This window comes from Amaranthus tricolor, chromosome 8, assembly GCF_026212465.1.
Source record: "Amaranthus tricolor cultivar Red isolate AtriRed21 chromosome 8, ASM2621246v1, whole genome shotgun sequence".
Lineage (NCBI taxonomy): Eukaryota > Viridiplantae > Streptophyta > Magnoliopsida > Caryophyllales > Amaranthaceae > Amaranthus > Amaranthus tricolor.
In genome coordinates, this window is record NC_080054.1 from 14,790,768 (window position 1) to 14,810,382 (window position 19,615).

A 19,615-nucleotide genomic window follows, 5' to 3' on the forward strand; every position below is an offset into this window, starting at 1 on the left:
GGATCTTGTTTCTTCAAAAGTTGAAAGCAAAGGAGGGAGGACCCACGTGCTTCAATCAATATCAGAGGAGGAGGATGGCCATTGTTGTGGTGTTTCGAAAGACTCAGAGGAAGAAGAAAGGTTCTTGCTAGCTTTATCGAAAATCAGAGATTGCAGGTCTTGCTAGCTTTATCGAGAATCAGAGGTTGCAATTTCCTTTGTGTGTAGCGAAAGAGAAAGGGATTTGGAACATGGGAATAAGGAAGGAGATGATGAGTAGTAGAAAGGGGAGAACAAAACTGATTTGTTTAAAATTTATCCTAATTATTATTATCATCTAATATTATTTATATTTTAGATGGGATTCGTATGTAGTCAATAATTTTATGTTTAATTTATTTTGAGTCAAATACTTTTGAGCTTGGTAGCTTTTTTATTTCTTAAACACCTCAAATTTATATTTGTTAAACACCTATTTTCAAAGTTAAAATATGTAGTATAGTGATCAATATAATATTGATTTCACATTATTATTTAATTTTGCATCAATATTTTAGTTCTTACTTAGCATTTATATTTGAATAAGTTTATCACATATTTTTTTTCTTTTTTTCTACATAATAGCAGCAAAATTTCAAATTTATAAATCCATAGCAAAATTAGTAAAATATTTGTTAAAAATGAATAAAAAGATAAATATATATTTGTAACAGGGGCGGCAATTTTGATACATAATTAACATTTAATAATAATGTTTAATACAAAAATATTGCGGAAGTCTCAAAATGTCGATTTGTTAAAACTTTAAATCATAAAAACTGAAATTGTTTAAAACAAAAGTAAAATATTACATCTGATAAGAAATATTGTTTGCTCCAAATGAAAAAAAAATTACATCATAATCAAGTCATCAATAAAGGTACAAAAAGCAACTAAGTTTTCGATAAATAGTAATTCCTGCGGTCTGGATCGGAACTTGAAACTAAATCCTGCAAAATGCTGTTATTCATAATACGGATGACAGCCGATTAAATCGATCAGCGCTTAACACAGAACATAACTTCCTATCCAACTCAAAATACGGAAATTATACGCTACATTTACAAAATAATAATGTAAGTACGAACTTATAATTAATTGACACCACCGTATACTTTTACTATATTCTTTTTCTATTCCATACTTTTAAGTCATTATTAAGATATCTTTCTCAATCCTGACAGAAGTACGTTACTGCCACTTATACAATTCGGTAATCTTAACACTTAAGTAAATTCATTTGGTTAATACTCATAACCGTACCATGCATCATGGCATCAAAACTAATCAAGTTTATCACTGATCAACAAGCGCAACAATATACAACCTGATATATATAAGGGTCTGGTTAGGTGAGGATCGTAGTCCTAAACCCTAACTATGGTGGGAGTTGTCACCTCTCCAATACAACTATGCTCGAGCTCTACAGGATATGTATCGAACCCCCTGTCTTACATCACATTTTACGTGCCGGCCAACTCGGATGCCGAGATTTTTCATGCCGGTCCATGGTTCGACATTACCTTACTATTAGTCATTCAATCAAAATTCATTCACACAAGTACATCACATTTTTATTACTACAATTTGACTTTGATCAACTTAGGTGATAACCACTTTTATTTAATAAAATTCTTAATCATAACGTAAAATTAATTTTTGTCTTTATACGTTCATTATTATTTTACACATTAAATTTTATTTATAAATTTATTTTTAATAATTTACTGAATTCACACTAATAACTTAACCCTCTATTAATAGTCTCCAAATTAATATTTTTCATAAGTAACTACAAAAATATATTTCTCTTTAAATAAGTTCCTAAAATTAACATTTTCAGCTTTAGAATAAATAAAACTCTATTCTCTTCATAAAAAATCAAATATTCTAATTACAATTCAAGTTAAATTTGTATCATTTGGGTAAGTTTCCAAAATTCTACAAATTCCCCAAAAATCAATATTTCAAGTTTAGAAAAAAAAATAAGTAAACTTATTAGATTTGCAAAAATAAACATTCTAGTTATACAACAAATAAAATTTATAATTTCACAAAAATCAATATTTCTAGTTTAAACACTTATAATTTTCATAAAAATCAATATTTCTAGTTTTAAAACTTATAAATTTTACGAAAGTCAATAATTCTAATTATAAAACAAGTAAAACTTATAATCTCACAAAATCAATATTTCACACATAGTTTGAGCGGCAAGTATTCTAAAAGTACTTTTACATCATTTTACATAAATTTTGGTCAATTAGTTAGCAAATAAAATATTTCTTCTAAATAGTGATTAAAAGTTACTTTTATATGAAATCTCATATATTCAAGAAAAACACTTCAATATTTAATAGCTTATAAAAATTTCTCAAAAATATCTTTTTAAATTGCTATTTTATTATTATCACAAAAATAGTTGTAATAATTTAAAATAGTAAATCAAACTCTTAATAAAAAATACATTCATAAAATATACCTTATAAACTAGTTTGAAGGCTAACATAAACATATTAGTAAAAGTTCTAACATAAAAGTTCTTAAATATAATAACATTCTAAATGTAACACAGAACTCATAAACATACTAGCACTAATATATAACATAAATTATACTTAATATCACTAGAATATAATTTTGCACCCAACTTCCTAAACTTGTTCAAAAATTATTAAATTAACATACTAAAAATACTTTTAGCATACACGTACTTAATATAATCTTGATTATAATTTCATTAAACTAACTTCATACTAAAACATATCAACATATTTCATACTTTACATATTATAAAGTAAATATAATGTAAAGTTTTACAAAAAGAGTAGGGTTAGCTATGCCATACCACTAGTGGAAAAAACCTTAAACACTGCAGTTTTTTAGCCACCGTATGCTGCAGTTTCAACTCCAATCATAAGTGATAGCAGTAGATAGACTTTTTTAAATGCTGAAATTTAAAACTGTAGCACAAAAACACACTATAGGCTGCGGTTTTCCTGGAACCGCAACATATAGTTACAAAAAAAAATAACTATATGCTGCAGTTGCAGGAAGGCAAAAGTATATGTATATTAAAATCTAACAATAATTTAACTATATATATATATACATATACAAAAGTACAAAATCTAAAATAATTACACTACTAAACACATAAATTAGAGAGATACACAACCACCTTTTCTTTCAATTCGCGCATTTCTCCTTCGTCAAAGTGCGTGTTTCCCCTAGAGTGTTGTATAAAACCTAAATATTATACTCCCTCCTACTCATAGAGAATGAGATATTTGGATTTTGCACTAAAACCAAAGAGTGAAGGACCACTTAAAAGTGGGTGGGAAATTCTCTTTTTCCAGTAAGAGCATTTATAATTAAGTGTTATTGTGGTGTTGTAGTAAGCGTAAAAGGGTAAAAAAGAATAACAAAAATAAAAATGAGACATTTTCAGTGAATTGACCCAATAACGAAATGTCTCATTCTCTATGAATAGGAGTGAGTATGAAAAAATTAAAAAAGCTTATACAATACTTATACATTAGATTTTACCAATGTTAAATATATAATATTAGAATTTAAGAAAGTGCCAAAAACGCTTAAAAAACCTTAAAAATGCAACTTAGCACGCATTTTCAAGCATATGACTATTGTTTTCGATTCTAACCATTTCAGTACAATAACATATACCAAATTGAAATAGTGTAGTATGCCAAGTTTCATGGCAAATAAATCAAATTTGAACCACTTTATGCGAAAAAATACTAAAAACGCTTAAAAACCTCAAAAACGCAACTTAGCACGTAATTTCAAGCATATGACTATTGTTTTCGATTGTAATCATTTCAACATAATAACATATACTAAATAATATTGTGTGCCAAGTTTCATGGGAAACGAATCAAGTATGAATCACTTTATACGAAAAAGTGCCAAAAACGCTTAAAAAACCTTAAAAACGCAACTTAGCATCATATTTTTCCTCATCCTTAATATCACCTATACCAAGGATACTTCTTTTTCCCAGTACAACAATGACCATTTTTTATCAGACGGGTCTATAATGTAGAATATTTGCTTGGCCTGTGTGGCTAGTATAAATGGCTCCTCACTTTGTGCTGCATTCCTTTTGCTTTGTAGAACTATCATTTGTCACTCTAAAGGATAACACCACCTTAAAAAAAATGGACCCAAAAGCTTGATTTCACGAACGAAATGGACAATAAGATGAACCATTATGTTAAAAAAATGTGAAAAATACATTTCAAACTTGCATAAAGTTATAATCACGTCAACGGGAAGAGCATCAAGTTTAAAAAGATCAAGAATTTTACTAAAAATTGTGTTGAAGAACGAACATAGCTCGATAATAGATATCTCACATGTTTTGGCAGTATTCAATGGATTGCAATTCTTAAGAACACTTGCATCATTACATGACAATCGCGAGATTTCATGCTTTCCAACTTTAACTCATCATTTAGGATTACAAATCTCTTCATGTTGGATGAGTACCCAGACGGAATATTAATGTTATACAAAGACTCACAAAATGTCTGCTTCTCTGCTTTGGACAATTTTTAACAAGTTGGAGGCAAATAAACTTTGTCATTACTCATGTTCTTCTTACCGCACTTTCCCTTGTTACTGCCACTAATTTCACCAACTCTACTTCTTTTCTTATTCACCATAACATGTGACTACAACTCCGGACGAATACCCTTACATTCAAAGTAATTTCACACGGCCTTAACATCCTGTCTTACCCGGAATGTTCATGAACGTCTCGAGTATGGCATCGCATACATTTTTCCTTATATGCATAACGTCAAGACAATGTCTAACCTGTAGATCTCTCCAACATAGAAGCTTCCAAAAAATTGATTCTTTTTTCCACAGTCGATCTTCGCCCCTTTGCACTTGCCCTGTTTTACCAAATACAGTTTTAACTCCAATAATCTGTTCATAAACCTCATAACCGGTCAACGGTCGACGAGCTACACGTTCCTCAACCTCCCCGTTGAACATCTTTTTCTTTTTACCATATTGGTGATCTCGTGGGAGGAACTTTCAATGGTGCATGAATATATGCTTGCACTTAAGAATCCAAGTGGATTCCATATCATCGATACATATTGGGCGTACTTTCTTCTCTTTGTTCTGATACCCTAATAAGTTGTCATATACCGGAAAATCATTAACAGTAAATAAGAGCATTGCACGCAAGGTAAACTCCTCATTAGCATGTGCATCAAACACAGAAACGCCTTCATCCCACATCTTTCTCAAATCCTCAACGAGAGGTGCAAGATATACATCTATGTCATTGCCAGGTTGTTTAGGACCCGAGATAAGAAGCGAAAGCATAATGTACTTACGCTTCATACACAACCAAGGTGGCAAGCATTTCGACTTGTTTCACATATCATTTAGCCTAGACGTGTATAAAATAGATCCAGTCTTGCCCAACTTCAAATTTGGATTCATAGTGGTGTATTACCTTTGTGAACATAGAACTCAACTTTAACCCGACCCAAAATTATTGTAACCCAAATGCACCTTTAGTGCAATAATCTAATCTAATCTAATATCGTGACTTGTTTGATGAAATTATAAAAGCCCTGATAGGCTTTTCGTTCACTCTGACCAGACAACGGTGCATAGGAAGGAAAAATACTCTGCACCATCCTCGTGCTCAAGTAATCCTTATTAACGTTGACTATACAGTTTTCGGTGTACCTATTTAGCAAAAAAAAAAAATTCAGTAACCAGCTTATGAATAAAATAACCACGTGCATACTAAATGAGGGGTCAAAAACTATAAAACATATGTTGAAGCATTAGGGTCTAGGAATGTTTACAACATCGATGGTCAGATCTTCATTGATGACGTCTAGCTAATTGATTACAATTTAAGGAAAGATTGTAGAATAGAATACAATACGACTCGAACTACATCTAGATAATCCTAGTTATAGATTGAAATTTTGAACTTGCATGAAAAAAAAATCCAATAGAAAAATATATTTTCTCTATACAAAAAAAAGTAACAAACTCAACAACTTCCCAAACAAACTTGCCAACAAAATAACATAAATTATTGCGTATGATTTCTAGAGTATTTCAAAGCTCTAAGAAAGTTTCATATTCCCCCTTTGTAATTTTTAGGGATGGGCAAGAGTCCAAGATCCTACCCAGGCCCTATTAGACCTTTACTCGTTTTAAGGGTCTTTTTTGTAACCCTAGGGGCCCAAGTCTAGGTTCGAGTCCAATAAATACTTTAGACCCGAATCCAAACCTTAGACCCATTTTTTAATGTTTAAATTTTGGGGTTAAATAGTGAAATTAGGGTTTTACAAAACATTATGTCCATTTTGTTAAACTCTACTCTATTCTCTCTCCTCTTGATTTCTACCCTTATTGAAAGAAATCTAGGGTTTTCCAATCAAACTTTCCTCCAAACTTTCAAAAATTAAAGGCAAAAACTTATATCAAAGGTCACGTCAAATTAAAATTGAAGAATTTGGTGGTTCAAATCATTCAAACGCAAAACAGACATCATAAGAAAAATGTAGCTGCTTTTCTCTTCAATATGGAACATGTATTCAACTCTAGTATAGTGTTCAATAATTTATAGTTTTTGGAGTTTCTTTTCATAATTTACATATCAATTTGAGGGTAAACTTAGATTTATCTTCATTCATAATTATTAGACATTTATTCAGCATCTTTTGGATAACCGATTATTTCCTACTAGATATTATTCTTTGTAGTTAGAATAATATGGAAATGAGTTTTGAGTTTATAAAGACCAAATAATGACTTTTTAGCCTGATTTTGGAATTCAGTTCAGTAAGAACATTTATATTGTACAACTACATTTCATATATTTTTCTTTAGATTATAAGACCTAAGGGTCCAGATTAGGGTTAAAATTTTACACCCTTAAAATCCACTTATGAAAAAAGTTTTTTTAGGGTCTGGATGCGGGTTTGGATGCAATATATGAAGGTCCGGGTTCAGTGCTATTTTTTAGATCCCTATACACGACCCACACTCTAAAATGCCTATTCCTAGTAATTTTCATGCATGACATAAATGTAATTGACACGTATGATCCAATGATGTTCACACTTCATCAAATAGTTCCACCAATTGATTAACTTGATATAACCCCAATTTTAGGGAGTATCTTTCCCAATTGACTCAATGTAATTTAAGATAAGTTGTATAACACTATGTTTAGATAGAAGAAAATAGAGGAAAATAAAGAGGCAAAAAATTAAGGATGTCATTTCCCGCATTTAGATACCAAAAGGTGAGAGGAGGGAAATAGAAGGAAGGGAGTTGAAGGGGATAAGTCCATTATGTTTTGTACTAAACAAATCTTTTCAACATTGGAAAGATTTAGAAGGAAAAACCCAAAGATCTCTCTCCTCTTCCTTTCCCCCCTCTTCTTCCCTCGCCTTTACAGCTTTACCTACCTAAAATACTATCACCATTAATGTCATTAACCTTCTCTTTCTCTTCATCATTTCCATCCCCTCTTTGTTGCCTTTCCAAAGCAAAAACCGTGACTATGAAAAAAAAATGAGTCATTATGTTACACGACGACTTTTTCATAGAAGATTTTGAGCCTATCGAACAACAAAACCCTATTACGTAACCAATGATTTACAATCATGGATTAACAACCATTACAAGATGCTATTCTTACAAACAACTAGAAATATAAGAACTATAAAGAAACCTATTTTAAAACCATAAAGTGTGGCGAAAATTGTTACTTTCTTTGAATTTCTCTTCCCTTCCTTTCCCTTCCCCCTTTTCCTTTCCTTTCTTTCTTTTCTTTCCAAAATTATTATCTAAACATAGTGTTAATCTTTTTTATCTAACATAAGAAACTAAAGCTAACAAAGAAGTTCTCCATAATAGGTAGTCTGATTTAAGCTTTGAGTCAAAAAATATGGATGCTTGACTATTTTAAGTAAATCTTGAACAGTAGGGCGAGATAACAAATCGAAACAGCTAAGAAGATCAAAGAAAAGACACTCAAAGACATACCTCAAAAATTGATTTGGATTGGTGCAAATATCAAGAATCAACAGCTCCAGCTCTTGGAGAGAGTAACTAATTAGTAATGACCCATAGGTGACAACTGACAAGTGTTCGACATCATTGGGATTCAATGACGTTTACGAAACTTGCAGAACAATATGCTCTTGATGGAGTAACTATATTCGATTCCAATGTTTGTCGTCATTGTCACATCCACCTCTATTCACTATTCATAGTAGTTCAAGATGTGTAAAATATTAGTTACCCACTTCCGAAGCTTCTTTCTTAGTCTCTAAATGAATTGATCATTATCAAGCTCGCATACACTCATTTATATCCATTCAATAGATTTTCAAAGAGGCTAATTGAATGGTTGAGCACTCCGAATCTACAGTAAGTTTTAACCAAAATTTGGCATGGCACATGGTCAACTTGGAGACCAGAACGCCATAATCTGACAAAAATTTGTTCTGCTTCCTTAAATTGACCCTTGAAGCAATAACCCTTAATTAGTTCAGTGTAAGTCACAACATCTGGGAAGCACCCTCTCCTAATCATTTCATCGCGTAACTCAAGTGCAAGCTCAATCAACCCAAGATTACAAGAGGCACCCACCAACATATTGTAAGTCACCAGATCAGGAGAAATACTTCTATCATCCATCTCTCTTTTGAGAAATAAAGCTTGTTTGATGTTCTCTTCTTTCAGCAAGGCATAAATCATTGCATTATAGGTATATGTATTTGGAATAACACCAATAGCAACCATTAGTTCTTGTATGGAAAATGCACTTTTTGTGGCTCCACACTCCGCATAACTGTGGATGATGGCATTCCAAATGATAGGCTCGGGAACAATGAAATTTTCTAACATATAGCAGAGTAGTTGTGCGGCTTTATGAGCCTCTTTATGTAAACAGAGACCTTGAACAAGCATCTTATAAGTAATACAATTAGGGGTTATTCCCATTTTCAGCATCATACCAAGAATCTTCAATGCCTCATCAAATGTTCCAATTTTACATAAGTAACCTATAAATGAATTACAAGTGAACACGTCAGGAAGAAATCCTCTCAATCATTTTTCCAAACCAAATATATGCAAGTTTTATTTCCTGATTTAAACAAAAACCATGAATAAGAACATTTGAATGCAGTAACATCCAATTGTGTACCCTCATGCAACATTTTTATCCAACAATGAAGAGCTTCAACAACATCACCATTCTTAAAATATCCATCCATTAATATTGTTGATGTAATTAAATCGATATGCTTCTTCTCACACTCGCTTAAAATCCTCATGAGTAGATTCCTAGCACCTTCCACCAAACCTTCTTTAGAAAGAGCATGAAGAAGAATGTTACAAGTAATCCTGTTAGGCTTAATTCTATGTTGTGCCATTGAGGAAAATACAGACAAAGCTTTGTCTATATCACCCTTTAAACAATGACCCCTAATAAATGTGTTGAAAGTCGTGCAATTAGGCAAAGGACCTTGAGCTAACATCTCTTTGATAAGACAATCAACCTCCTCCAAGCATCCAGCTCTACAAAATGCATTAACTAGGTGATTGTGTGATCACATCAGGAACATAACACTTTGCCAATAGTTGACGGCGGAGCCCATGCGCAGCCTCTAATTTACCTTCCACACAGAAAAACCCTAATAAGTGATGCGAGGTCACGACAGTCAGTGGTAGCAGAATCCTTTGCCAATAAAAATTCAGGAACTGAAACAGCTTCCCTGTCATATCAATAAAATAACACATTATAAGTTCCTAGTTCCCACAAGCCTACCACACTTACCTCCATCCTCTAAGTCCAGTTCAAATATTGTATGAACTCTATTTTTCCACAAAGCAAATTGAAAGATGATGAGGGGTCACATGAAATAGATACAAACTCAAGGGCCTACTGAATTTTTTAAAACTTGAACATGTCATTCAAACATCTAAAGGAAATAGAAGAAATGTAAATTTGGTACAGTTTTAAACCACTTCGAATATGATGTTGTGATATCACGAAAGAAGAATTAATAATGATGAAAGAGCACTGTAGAAAAATGGCCACCTTATAGTCTTCAAACGATCCAAGGTGTCTTTCAAAATGCCATCTAACACATTAAAAACTGCACGAGATGCTTCTTCTTCGTGAAAATTATTGTTTTCTGATTCAGGACTTGGCACCATCTGTTGATAAGAGTCTCGTACATTCATAGCTATATCTTTAACAAACATGACAATTGCATCATATCCAAATATCCTGTACATATAACTTAATAATGAATTGTAAAATTAAGTTATTTCAATGCTTCACCAATTAAGAACTTATATTCCACATAAGAATGAAAAGATAAGATTAAAGAAAAAATGACAAAAAACCACCTTGCAAATTACAAAACTATAACCATCTTTTTAAAAGGTTCCTTTTTTAAAAAAAAATCTACCTTCCAAAAAAAAAAAAATCTCATATCAATATCATTTAAAGGAATCCATCCAATTTAAGCAGCCATAGGTATGTTAAATGTTAATGCAACAATAATGCCAAAATCTTGCTACATGAACCTAACAAATCAATCAAGGTACGAAAATAGTTTATTCTTTAATCAGCCTATCCAACAATAAACCATAACTAGGAAAATCAATTATGATGTAGTCTTTTATATATACAAAGCTACATGAATCCAAACAAATCAATCAAGGTAAGAGAATAGTTTATTCTTTTATCAACCTATCCAACACTAAACTATAACTAGGAAAATCAATTATGAGGTAGTTTATTATAGGAGTATATAACAAGGGTTTGTCATTTTTATAAATAGTTGTCAATTTTTCCTTAAGATAAATAAAACATCAACAAAAACAACAACGCCGAAAGATTATGCTCAACTAAATGAACCAAAAGATCATTTTAATGGTTGTCCATATGAATTCTCCTTCAACATTCATTTTGATTTTCTATTATCTCAAAATGTAAATCTAAATTCATTATATATTTTTCCATTCTTGTCTTTCAGGTCATTTTCAGTGTTCTACACTCTTTTAAAACACTCAATGTTCAAACGCTTTATTTTCTTAACTAATTCACCGACTTTGTCCTTGCACATGCCAAAAACATCAAACGATTTTTTCCATTTTATCCTCAATATCTATGATGCCTAAAATTTTCTTATATCTTCATTTCAAATTTTACATCTCTATGTATTTCCACTCATGCATATAAGCATCTACATTTCGACCACCGCTCTTTCTAAAAACCCAACTTTAAGATCCATATAGTGGTCTTAGTCTATTGGTATATAAGTTGCCCTTTAGCATTAGGGCACACCTCAATTACATAATATTATAGTATCCACTTACCATTTTGACATGTTGAATATCCCGAATACTAAAAAAATATCCATTGTATTAATCTATTTCTTGTGAATACTCTTTTTTTCATTACCCACTTACCATTTTTGACCCCACATTTATGGGTCATATCTTGTTCAATATCCCTAATACTAAAAAATATGCATTGTATTAATCTATTTCTTGTGAATACTCTTACTTTTCGTTTCTCACCAAAGTACTTCACTTGGTACTTAAACGTATGCCTTTTTCAAGGAAATGCGAACTACATGCAAGTCTTTTTTTCTAGCCCTATAGGATTCCATTATTTGTCTCGTCAAATTAATTGCTTACATTTAGATCTCATCGCATAGATAAAACGTCAAAGGAAAAAAAAAGTAAAGTATAGAGTATGATAACTACAAGATGCAAATTGCCCACCAATTAATAACCAAATACAACTCCAAATAAAAAGGGCAAAAATGTATATGCTTATTGCATTTAAGGTTACAAACTTACAATTCTAATTAACTTCATAAAATAATTTTCTATATGCAATAGAAGAAGAATAATAATAGATTCCCAAATTTACTACAATGATAACAATAATAAGATTACCCAAATGTCTCTATGATCACACCTAAAGGGAGAAAATGTGTTAAATGTATGGAGTCTTACCGATAATCGTAACAAAGTTTCCTATTTATCTCGACCATAACATAAGCTACTCAATAAAGCTGGGAGTGACTTATCGGCTATAGCTCATAACTCATTTCAACAAAATATTTTTCCCATCTCTCCATAAAAAAAAATAGTTAAACTGATTTACATCCAAATCATCATGGAACAATGTGGCAAACATATACAACCACCAACAAAGTTAAAATTCATTTTAGTGATACATAAATCATTGGGACTATAACTAATATCAATTTAAGCTCACTATTGGAAACTATGCTTCTCTAGGGAGCTATAAATGTACAAATCCATTTTATGTGCCCCTATCTTCACTATCATTCGTTAATAAAAAAATCAAGCAAGGAAAAAACTTAACTCTAACATTTTTTATACTTTCACATGGAACTTTTTCTTTCATATCAACTTAGTAGGTCTATGACTCTACGTAGCTAGATATATATAGGAGACTTCTCTTCAAAAAGTTTTTCAAGCTGGATTAGCTTAACTAGGTTGTCTGCAGAACATGTTGTGGGACTATTCGTCATCTTAGAGATACATAAACCATTGTGAATATAGCTAAGGTCAATATAAGCTCACTATTTGGAACTATTCCTCTCTAGGGAGCTACAAATGTACAAATCGATTCCATGTGCCCCCAAGTACACCATCATTCATTGCCAAACAAATCAAGCAAGAAAAAAATTTTACTCAAATGCTACATAGAATACACCAAATTATTTCATCAACTTACATAATCAAAACATCATATATAAGAAATTCAAACTATAATAAAATTGTAGCCTAAATGTACAATCAATGACATTAGAACATGTATTAAAAATCAAATTAGGGTTGAGAATAAGGTGAAATCTTACGAATTGCGTGGAGAAAAAAGAGAGCTAAATCTTGCGACATCCACAGTTGATAAAGACAAAAGTGAAAAATTAGCATTTAATAAGATACAGATAAAGCAAATGGAGATGTATAGAGTGATTTACCGAAAGGAGAAATATGTGATGAATGAGCCATGGATTTTCTTGAAATCTTCAAAATGAATGAATTTGCGGTCTTTAAACCCTAAATATAATGAAAATAGTGATTTGGAGAGTGAAGGAAGACGAAAGGGAGAAATTCCACATGGTAGCATCCAGTTTTTATGAAATGCCAATGGTAGCACTTTTTTAAAAAAATTCGACATGGTAGCATCCAATTTATGCACTATCTAATTGTCATAACATTTTCCGTTAAGTTCTTGTTAAATTCCATTTAATTCATCATTTTGTAAGTTTTTTCCACATGGTAGCTTCCAGTTTTTGTTTAATTCACCGTTTTAACGTTTAATTCTCCGTTTAATTCATTTAAAGCCTATAAATGTTATAATAACTTTGTTTTCATTCAAATTATTAGGCATTTCATAAGGTCAAATTGTTGGCACTAATAAATAATTCCAATCAACCTATCAAAAAAATCAACAATTCCAATCACCAATCAAAAACATAACAAAAAAAACCAACAACAAATCCACCTAATTCATGAGACTACTTATTAACAGCACTAAAATTTGATAATTCCAATCCACAAATCAAATCCAATCTACCTATCAATTTTATGGAAGAAAAACAAAAAAAAAAACCCTGATTGCAAACAACCCTAATTTCGCATAAGTGAACAATGAAATTCGAAGGCACTGAAAACACTAATTTCGAAGGGACTGAAAACCCTAATTTCGAAGGGACATCAATGAACAATTCCATAATTTCGAAAGGGACTGAAAATTCCATAATTTTGAAGGGACTGAAAAAAAAAACACTCATAATTTTCCTAGTATTCATTCGCAACAAAGGAAGGAAGGACTGAGTTTGCAGAGACAAGTACCTGCGTTCGCAGCAATGGAGGAGGGAGGAAGGACTAAGTATCGCAGCAATGGAATGAGTATGGCAGCAATGGAATGAGTATCGCAACTATGGTTGTTTAAAACAACCCCGACGCGCCCGTTGACCCGCCAACTCATAGCTTATCATACTCACTCCGAACCAATTTAGATGTCTCATTTGCTTGGGCACGATTATTAAGGATGGTGTGGAGTCCATTAAAAAGGGTAAGTAGTGAAGGGTAAGTAGTGAAGGGTAGTTGGGTTAGTAAGGTATTGGGGGTATATATTCGTAATTACTTGTGTGAACTAAGGATATGTAGGTAAAAAAAGATTGACAAAAATAGAAATGGGACAACTAAAAAGACTTTGTCAAATAAAAAAATGGGACAACTAAATTGATTTGGAGGGAGTATTATATTATGGTTTGGGTACTCAACCCACCTTAATCGGGTCGGATCATAGGCCACAAAATAAAATAAAACGAGTATCGGCCGACTCGTTATATTAGGATTTTTTTTGAATAATAATTTATTTGTACGCCAAGGGCTGTTAGACTAACCGATTAATAAGTAATGCTAAACTAATAATACTCCATTAAATAATAAGATAAAAGAAAATTAGTCAGTAACTCACAAGTACTACCAATTACAACTATATTAAAGATTAAGAATCAAAAGTCAATAACTAATGTCATGAAGACTTGAAAAATGGAACTTCAATAAAAAAGTCAGTAACTAATATCATAATAAAGACTTGAAGGTACCAAAGAGCTGAGTCGATGGTTAGCTGTGTTGATGATTATCCATAATCACGCAAGAAAGCTAAGATTAAAAAGCTCGAGTCCAAAAAATAAAAAAATTGAAAAAACCGAAAGTGAGGAACAAACGGGGTACCCGGTGTCGCGACCCGACTTATTCGGGTACCCCAAATATGAGTACCCGTATTAATTAGGCCGGAACACGGGCCGTTAAAAAAGGTACCCGAAATGTCGGGTACCCGCTAATGAACACCTCTAATCGCAATGGAGGAAGGAATGACTTTTGAAATTCACACTTCAAGGTAACATTCAAAAGTACATGGTAACGGTCAAACTAACGTTTTTGTATGTTTAAGGCGAAAATTTAAATGCAAAAGTTGGATGCTACCATGTAGAAAATTCTAAAAAAAGTGCTACCAGTAGCGTTTCATAAAATATGGATGCTACCATGTGAAATTTCCTAAGAAAAAATGAGCAGCACAATTGTAGAATGAAGCCTGAAAATCACAAACTTGATTGTTTTTATCACGGTATAGTCTATTGACCTATGTTGATTCAGCTTGAAAACTTTTGCTCAAAGTAATGCCATACTTATCCTAAATTAAAGAATCTGTTACCTATGATCTGTTGTAATTATTATTGCCACTTTACTTGTTTCTATGATCAAGTTGTTGATTGAACTTTAACTCTCACTAATTATATTTGACTCTCCCTAATTATACTTGACCTAATCAAATCACCTATCATCCCCCACCTAAACCAACCCCTTTCCCTCTATGTAGAAGTGGCACGTCCTTTTTCTCCGGGTCTTCTTTCCTCATCCCCTCTATTTCTCCCTCTCATTATAATTAACTTAATTAACTTTAAGTAATTAGTTATAATCTTAATTATATTAGTAATTATTTCATAGCCATTCTTACTAATTTCTTTACTTTTAAAAAATCATCAGAAAATATAAAGTGAAAGAAGGAATTTTTCAAATCAATTGGCACGATGCAAAACCAGTTCTAACCCTAGATTTTCATCCTCATTCTGGACTTTTCGCCACAGGTGGCGCTGATTTTGACATCAAGGTTAACCTTCTTTTTCTCTCTTTTCTTCTTTCATTTTTTTTTGATTGTCCATTATTTTTAATTTCTTATTCACAATATCAATTATTGCTCGAGTTTTCTAGTTTTGCGATTGTATACATGTATGATTAATTTGAGTATTCGTGTGATGAACTGCAGTGTTATTGTTACCTAATTTTCTTTAATTGTCCAATTTAGATAAATAAGGTATTAATATCTCAATTTTGAAATTAGATAGGTTTAAGGTTTCCGTAAGTGGAGCTTCTAACTATTGAATTCTTTAGGCCTAATTTCATATGAGTAAAAGTTTAAAAATCTGCTGAATTCAGAATCACAATATTAATTAATGGAGTGTATCTCATGTCTCGAGAATTTAACCATCATATTAGCCTTTTGTTTGTGTTGGTTCACAATATGATATTAGAAGCCAATGTGACAAAAGAGTTTGATGCACTCTTCAATTTATCTGGAATATTTAGAACTATCAGTTTAAACTTTTGGTTGATTTGGTTCTTTGACATTAATGTAATTTATGAGTCCTAGAAATTTGGGTAAGTGATATAATTTTGATTAAGTGATATAATTAACAATATATGACGTTGTTGTGTTAATTAATGGATATTTTTTCTTCTTTTTGTGTTAATTAATATATAACGTTTTGGGTTAATTAATATTGCATAGTAGTAAGTTCTTTATTAAAAATTTCTAATTTTGCATTTTTCCAAATTCAATTTAGGACTCTAATCATTGATGGTAAAGTCAAAAATAAGGGGTATTTATAGGCTAAGAAACAAAAGGGGTAAAATGCCCTAAAAGCCCTCGAAGTTTGGTTTGTGAAGAAAAGAAGTCGCGCAGTCTGGGGCTTCCATTCGACCGAATTGAAGGTCTATTCGCCCGAATGGGCACGCATTCGACCTAGGGTTGCACACGGTCCGGTCTGGTCTGGTTTGACAGAAAAATCAGACCAGACCAGAAATTCCGATCTGGAAATTTTTCAGACCAGACCAGACCAGTCAAGACACCAGACCGGACCAGACCAGACCAGACCGTTCTAAAACGGTCTGGTCTACGGTTTTTTATTTTTTTTTTGTATTTTTTTAATTGAGAATCTAAGATAAACGATAATCTGTAAACAAAATACATCACCAAATCCGAAACATTACAAATTTTTAATAGTTAAGTACATCACTAATTTTATAATATTAAACATAAAGTAAATTCATAATACTCACTAGTCAGTATGCCATCCATTGATTATAATAGAATCATGGGTCATAATGTTTATCTCCACGTAAGGCACCAGCCTTCTGTAGCCAAGTAGAGAATTAATCTTCCATCTTGGTCTGCACTATGCAATCTTAGACACCCTTCCAGAATCCAGACTATTCCTGGTATCCATCACCTGATTAAACCTATTATTTCCAGAATATTGATAATAGTAACATTTAAAATTTTAAATAAAATGGAAATTACGGGTTTCGGTCTACGGTTTACGGTTTTCATCAGACCGGAATTTATTACGGTTTTCCGGTCCGGTCTGGTCTAAATATTTTAAAACCGGGACCGGACCGGAAACCATTTTTTTAATTAAAAAAACGGACCATACCATTTAGACCATAGACCAGACCAAATATTTAAATTACGGTTTGGTCCCGTTTGGTTTACGGTTTAGACCAAACTGTGTTCAGCCCTAATTCGACCGAATAGGGCTCCATTCGTGGTTTCCAGCAAGTCCGAGCATGTTTCCTTGAAGTTTTAGGTCCATTCACCCGAAGCTATAAGCCATTCGCCCGAATCCAGCAACATTCGACCGAAGCAATCAGCCATTCGCCCGAATCAGTGTCCATTCGCCCGAATGGAGCATCAATTCGTCCGAATGCTTTCCTACTTGGCCTATTTTCGTCTTTTGAAGCTTTGGATGCCTTTTGGACTTTGCGGGGACCTTGAGGAAGACTTGGAATGCTTGGGAAAGCTTCAGTACGCGTGTCTAATCTTCGATCAAAGCATCTAAGTCTCGTACGCAAAGTAAAATACCTTGAAATCTCCGAAAATACCTGAAATTCCCTCAAAACACCATGGAGACAAGAACAAGGTAAAATCATGCGTAAAGTGTGTAAAAAGTATTCTAAAATGCGAGACTCGACACTACAATGAGGAGATAAATGTGCTCTAAAAACGAGCACATCAACTCCCCCAAGCCAAACCTTTGCTAGTCCCTAGCAAATGAACTAGCAGCACAAAATGAAAGCGCGGGGCAAAAACAAATCTGAACTACGAAAAACAGTAAAGCCTAAGACTCACTTTCGTAAGAATCACGGTCGCACTTAGCATGTGCAACAAGCCCTTTAAACCCCTCGGTCTCCCGTAGAGGACAAGTAAGGTCTCGTGAGGGTTTTCAGAAGGAAACCCACAAATCTAATGCCATGTAATGCAAGGCAAGCGGAAGACAGAACAACGCAAGCTGTGTACAGGAAATAATCTTCCCTAGCCATGGGTGTGCAAATACAATGGGTTCATGAGAGCGCAATACTAAGAAGAACAGCCAGTTCCACCGACTCGGGATCACTAGATAAGCAACAACACAGGCCATGCCACCCACTAACTAGAGAGGTCACAAGTCTACGCTCCCTTGATTATTTCAAAGATGTGAGAAATATGTAATAACGCTCATGTGTTTGATTGTGGTTCGTCTTTCGCTCATAATCATCCGACTAAAGATGATTCGGGAATCAAACACCTAATAGGCACTAGTGGAAAAAACGTATTTGCTGCGTATAATTTGCTGCGGTTTTTGTATATATGCAGCAATAAATAGGAAAAAGAATAAGAAAAAAAAATTAATTGCTGCGGTTTCAAGGCGTGACCGCAGCAAATACTCAGTAGCACAATTAATTGTTGCGGTTATGCTAAGGACCGCATCAAATAAGTATTAAAAAAAAGTGAAGAAAAAATTTAAAGGCAGACAGACCCAACTCCACGCCTCGCCTAAATCTCTGCGGCTCGCGGAGTGCTTTCTGACCCAGAATAATTGCTGCAGTTTTGCTCTTGATCGCAGCAAATAACCCTTACACAAACCTTAATTGCTCCGGTTATCAAGGCCCGCAGTAACCGTAACATTTAATAAATTAAAACCCGTCATTTCAAATTTTTTTTTCACAAACTCAACTTCTTCAATTCATTGTTGCGGTTGTTCTCAAAACCCATTGAAAAAACGCTTCATCTTCATCTTCATCTGCTTCGTTCCTCTTCTTCATCTTCACAAACGTAACAGCAAAGTTCTTCATCTTTAAAAAGTTCTTCATCTTCATCTGCAAACTCGAAAAACGCGTTGTTATAACAGTTTCTTCAAAGTTCTTCATCTTCTTGGTTCATAAACCCACGAAATTTAATACTTTGGTCTTGTTCATCTTCCAAACCCACGACATTAAGGTATTTTTTCTCCTTTTAATTTGTTAAGCATTTAAGTTTTGCAAGATATTCATGAAAAAACTCGAAAATTATGTCAACCGTTTGTATACGAATTTTGTTTCTCTGTTTTTCGTTGTAGATAACATAACGCACGAAATCAAGGTAATTATATTTATTTTACTAATTTGCAAGTTCATATCTTTATTGTTTAACATGTAATTTAGTAATTTAGTGAATTTTTGTTTGAATTGTTATTTGCCAATGATATGTTTTGCTTTTGCTTGTATGCTAGTATGCCAAATCTGGATATTATTTGAGCAAAATTTTACTATTTGTTACAATATTCAAGTTAATGTTATTAGTTTGTTAAATATTTGTGTAATTTTTTAAAAATGTGGTTTGTTGTTATAGTTATGTCTTTAACTA

General features: G+C 32.7%; 1 pseudogene; it reads right to left on the reverse strand.

Moving 5' to 3' along the window:
* Window positions 1-2,642: 2,642 nt before the first annotated feature.
* Window positions 2,643-14,102, reverse strand: LOC130820510 (pentatricopeptide repeat-containing protein At5g24830-like; annotated as a pseudogene).
* Between the last annotated feature and the right edge of the window lie 5,513 nt (window positions 14,103-19,615).